Source organism: Lagenorhynchus albirostris, chromosome 17 (assembly GCF_949774975.1).
Source record: "Lagenorhynchus albirostris chromosome 17, mLagAlb1.1, whole genome shotgun sequence".
Lineage (NCBI taxonomy): Eukaryota > Metazoa > Chordata > Mammalia > Artiodactyla > Delphinidae > Lagenorhynchus > Lagenorhynchus albirostris.
This window is the reverse complement of record NC_083111.1, coordinates 39,276,125-39,282,124: the sequence shown is the minus strand read 5'-3', so window position 1 is coordinate 39,282,124 and position 6,000 is coordinate 39,276,125.

Sequence of the window (6,000 nt, the reverse complement as noted above, 5' to 3'; positions counted from 1 at the left end):
TTTGAAATCTAGATATAAAAGGGAACTTCCTTAACCTAATAAAGAATATTAAAAAAAATTACAGCCAACAAACATTCAGTGATAAAATATTTAAAGCTTTCCCTTTGAGAATACAGAATATGTAAGAATGCCTTCCATCATCACTTCTATTTAACATTTTAGCATGAAAAAGACATAAAAATTATTTTAAAAAGAAAAATAAAATAGTCATTATTTACTGGTGGCATAATTATGTAGAAAAAAATACAATATAGATAATTTAAAAAGAAGTTTAGCAGAATTGCAAGATACAGAATTAAAATACAAATGTCAATGTAGACTTCTGCCTTAAACCATGGAAGAGTAGTTAGCAACAGACTAGCCTTTCTACTTAAATAACTGGACAAGTTATGTGAGGCAAGATTTCAGGCCTTGGGCATGAGTCAGCATATAGCTGTCATCCCTGAGAGAAGTAAAAAACATCATATAAAGTCCCATGTTCACTGCAGCTCTCTGTCTGAAGTCAATTTCCTGATTACAGCTTACAAAGCTGGAAAACAAGCAAAGCACATCAGTTCCAGTTGCCTGTGGAGACAGATTTCAGAATTTGGGGCTGTCAGATTAGCTGGAAACTGCAGGGCAAGCGGGAAAGAAGAAAGATGCACATAAGGCAGGAACCAAAAGTCTCGTTGGGGGTTCCCTATAAGTCCTTACTCAAGGATTAGGCTGTGCCTATACAATGAAAACCTTTACAAGGCTTACTAAAGACTAGCTGTTGTGAGATTGAGAGAGTAATAAAGATATTAGAGGTTGGCCAGAAATGGGAAATGAAATTCCCATCCAAGTAGAGTGAGGAAACCTCAGAAACACTCAGGGATAAAACTGAGACACCAGAAAGGCCATAGCTTAGGTGCAATGACCACTAAGGCTTACTGGAGACCTATACTAACAAAGCTCAAAACCAAGCCTGGACAAGAACAGGAGGGAATTTGAAGACAGTCAATGTAGAGGGTCTTGGAAAACATTTTGGAATTTTCACTGATCCACTGTAACAGAGTATAGAGCCAAGCCTACATAAATGCAAGTTGATTGGATATATTGAACTGACTGCAAGAAAAACAACAACAACAACACTTTTCAGAGGAATATAACAGAATTCAGTGTCCTTACAGCATATCACCCACAGCATCCAATACACAATGAAAGGTTACCATATCTGCAAAGAAACAGGAAAATATGACCAACAACAAAGAAAAATAGCAGTCAATAGAAATAGTTGTTGAGAACGCAGAAATGTTTAATTTCAAGGTGAAGTGTTTAAAACAGCTATTATAAATATGTTCAAGGGCTTAATGGGAAATATGGTCACAATGAGTGAAGAGTCAAGGAATCTCAGTAGTGAAATAGAAATATAACACTTAAATGGAAATTTAGTGATTCTACAGTAAATGACTTTTAAAAATTACTGAATAAGCTTCAGGGCAGAATAAAGACAGCTGAAGTGGGAATCCAATCTGAAGAACAGAGGATAAGAGCTTGGAAACTAACAGAGCCTCAGGGATTTAGGGTGACACAATTATCACCATATAACTGGAATCCCACAATGAAAGATCACTTATGATGGGCCAGAAAAATTATTTAAAAAATATATCCAAAGCTTTCCAAGTGATATAAAGTATTGGCTTATAAATCCAAGAAGTTCAGCAAAATCAAAGTAGGGTAAATACAAAGAGAAGTACACCTACACACCTAGATATGTGATAGTCACACTGCTGAAAACCAAAGGTAACACGTGGAAAGCAGTGTGAGGTGGAAAAAAAAAGATAGATTGCAACAGAGGACTAGTTAGGTAAATAATGGCAAACCTCACATCAGAAACATGGAGGCAAGACGATCCAGAATTCTAAATAACCATCAAAAAAGAGAGGGAAGAAAGACCTTTTCAGATAAATAAAGCTGAGAGAAAGTATCACCAACACACTTGGTGTTGCTAATTCTGCAATATGAAGGGAATTGGTTCCATTGGAGATGTAGGAAAGAACAAAACACCAGAAATGGTAAATATTAGAGTAAAAATTTTAAGTTGAGGTTTTACAATGCATTTAAAAGAAACATACATGACAACAATAATACAAAAGATAGGTGGGAGTGTGAAAAATAGAATTACACTCTTACAAGGTTTATACATTTGTGAAGTATCATATATGAACAGGAGGTGTGAAGTACTGTGTGTGAAATGTGAAACTGTGAACTCCAGCTCTGGAATACTCGAGTTGGGGAGAAAACTGAGGGTAGTATGAAAGAAGAGCATAGGGGGATCCCTCCTAAATATGTAATATTAATGGATATAATATTGATGAATCTTAGCAATTATTTAAGTATGCATACTATTAATCCTAGAATTGTAGAACACTACATTTAACAGTTGCAGAATACACATTCTTTTCTAGTACACTGAGAGCAATCATTGAGATAAACCATATGCTGGGCTATAAAATGAGTCTCAATAATTTTCAAAAGTTTGAAATCTTATAGAGTATGTTGTCTAACAAATTGTAATGAAATTAAAAGTCAGTAACAATAAGATATTTATAAGACACCCAAATACTTGAAAACTAAACAACAGAATTCTAAACAAATAACAATGATAAAAGAAAAACTCACAGGGAAATTTAAAAATAATTTCAAATGACTTCTAGTTAAAACACAACATACTAAAATTTATGGGATATTAATAAAGCAGTTCTTAGAGGTAATTTTCTAGATTTAAATGCTTATATTATTAAAGAATAAAAGTTTAAATCAATTTTTTTTTAGTTTCCACCTTAAAGACATAGACAAATAAGAAAGTTAAATAGAAAAAAAGAAATAACAAAGAGCAGAAATCAATGAAATATTAAACAGACATTAGAGAAAATTAACAAAGACAAAATTTGGCTTTCTGAAAAGAAATACATTTGAATCTCAGAAATACTTCTGTTAGGAGAGCAAAATAGTACAGCACCTTGAAAAAACACTTTGGTATTATATTTTCATTTAGAATGTGCACATGCTCTAGAAATCTGTGATTTTACTCTAGGTTATAAGCCAAAGAGAAATTCTTGCGAATCTTCACCAGGAAAATCATATAAAAATATTTATAAGCACCCTGTTATAGAACAAACCTAAAAACAGCCCTAAAGCACTATCACAGGACAATAGATATAGGAATTGTGGCATATTCGTGAGTTAGAATAGTATAAGGAATTAAAACAAATCGATGACAGCAATTAATTTAATTAAAACTTTTCTTGTGTACCTATTAGGTGTTAGGCACCTGGGATACGTCAATTAATAAAACTGACAGAATAGATCTCTACTCTCAAGCAACTTACATTCTGAGGTGAAGAAAGATAATAAACAATTTACATAATATATAAGTAAATTATGTATAAATTATACTAAAAAGTGATGAATGACTATTAACAAAGGAACCAGTAAAGCATGGTTAGGGGACATTTGAGTTGGAGAAACTGAGGAAGTAATACACAAGGGGAGCATATTATCAATATTATGTGTACCACTAAGAAGGAGAAAATGCTATCAGGGAATTATTTATGAGCTGCATCCTGATTTGAGAAATGTTTGTGAAATATGTCATTGACATTTTGGGTTAAATGCTCAATAAGCAGAAAAAAAGAAGTAAATGTGAACATTTTCAGCTCACTACAAGTTATGCTTTTTATGCATGCCATTTGATGATTAAAGAAATAGCTGGCAACTCTACATTTGAAATTATATCCTCAAAATATTTGTAATATATGGTCCATATTTCTTCTGTGTACATAAAATAATTCTCTATATATGTTCTCACTATTAATCATCTGAAGAATTTTTTGCGATAATTTTCTTCTAGATTTCAGAGACAATATTGCATTCAATTATTCAAAAAGCAAACAAACACTGAAATATGTGTTTAATAACATGTCAGTTCTCTTCATGGAGTTCATTCTATATATGTGCTCTATAACTGTAATTTCAAATATAGAAATCAATAAAAATGTTTTTTTAAAGTTTATTAATTTTCTGAGTTTTGAAAAGGAAGGCTTTCTTTAAGAAAACATACCCATTTTCCAGGTTTTGTTAAGTGATTTAAATATAGTACAATAGATTAAAACCAAGACTTTCAAGTACGGACTTAGAGGATCACAGAGTTTTTAAATGAACTTATATGAAAAATCATTCGTTTAAATTTTTAAACAAAATTCACCCTAAACACCTCCCTGATGTTGTTCTAGGACAATCCCACAGAAATAATAATATGTGTGTTTGACCTAGTAAGTAGCCGATTCCAGCTACTGAGAAAGCAAATTTGGATAATTCAACTTTTAAAATCTAAGGCAAAAGACTGCTTAACAAGATTAAGTAATTTGATATGCCATTTCTTATTTTAATATATTCAATGAATTTCATACATTTTGACAGGATTATAATTTCTGCAAATTGATCCAAAATGATTCTCCCAAATTTCAATCTATATGCACATTTATCTAGACTAAAGATGATGGCACATATAATTATTAGATTCTAGTTTACAATTCAACTTACCACAAATTTAACTAAATGACATATCTGCCACTATATAATAAAGAAATAGGCATATTCATAACATGTATCTGGATGTTTAATTTTATGTAAAGCCATTTATTTCTTGTTCAATGTCCCTAGATATATTTTATTTGATATTTGGTTAGTGTATTCCTCATAATTTCTTCTAATATATATTTGTGCCTAGGAGGGAATTTTAAATTATACATGTTCCAAGTATTGGAGAACAAGCATGAGTTGAAAAATAAATAATTGAGGCCTGGATAACATGAGACTCTCCCACACCAAAAGTGTAAAGTATTAAAAGTTAATTTGAAACATGATTTTTTGGAGTTTAATTATTTTAAAAGATGCTTGCAAAACTACTTTGCAATAGCCATATTCATGGAAGGTAAGTTCGCTAGTGCCCACCTTATAGATCAGTAAACTACTTGCAGACAATTTGCAAGGAAAAGCTATCTCATAAGGATATGTTCAAGATAAGAAATTCATTGGCAGAGACTCATTACCCACTGTTCTAACCTTATTTCCTCACTGTGGATACAGTTTGAAAATTTATTCCTGTGTATGTGTAACACACTATTTTCTACGAGATGTTTAAATAGATATCAAGGTGTAGAGTTCCAGAAATTTGAATATATGCTTCAAACATCTGGAGTTATACATATGGGGAGTATACAGCTGTGTTTATTTCAATGATTACACATTTACATGCATACAATACATTTATTTAAATGTATAATTTCTTATATATGTGAGAATATTCAAACACATTTGCTGTACTTATTTGAATATGCAATTGAAAAAGGATTCAAATAAATAATTCACCATTTTTATTTAACTCTTACAGTATTTATTTGTATAAGGTACTTATTAATATACAATCAGAGCACTTTTTAGTGTAAAACCAAATATTTTTAAAAGATTGAAGTAACAATCGGGATCATGAGTCATACAAATGAAGAAATTTTTTGTACGGAGGTATTCATAGCTGGCAAACTTTCAGAAGAATTTGGAAATTCAGCAGGACGAGAATAAAAGCATTTGCAATTGGAATGTGTTTCTTTTATTCTAACAATTTTATCATAGTATAGTGGCCATTTTAATTGAATCTCAAAGCACTTATCCAGAGGCATTGTTTTTGTTTGTTTGTTTTTATTTTCTTTCTTACTACCTTATCTGACAAGACAAACACTTCTGGGTATTGGTATAATATAGAACAAAAAAGGATTTTATTATTTTAAAGCTGCACACATGCAAATCTGGTCAAGAGTATTAGTCTCATTTAACTCTACCTTTATTTCTGGAAGAGGAACTGGAGACCAACAAAGGATTTAGAAGGACAGAAAATAAAAGTACATTTTTAGACTCATATTAGTCTCATTTAACTCTACCTTTATTTCTGGAAGAGGAACTGGAGACCAACAAAGGATT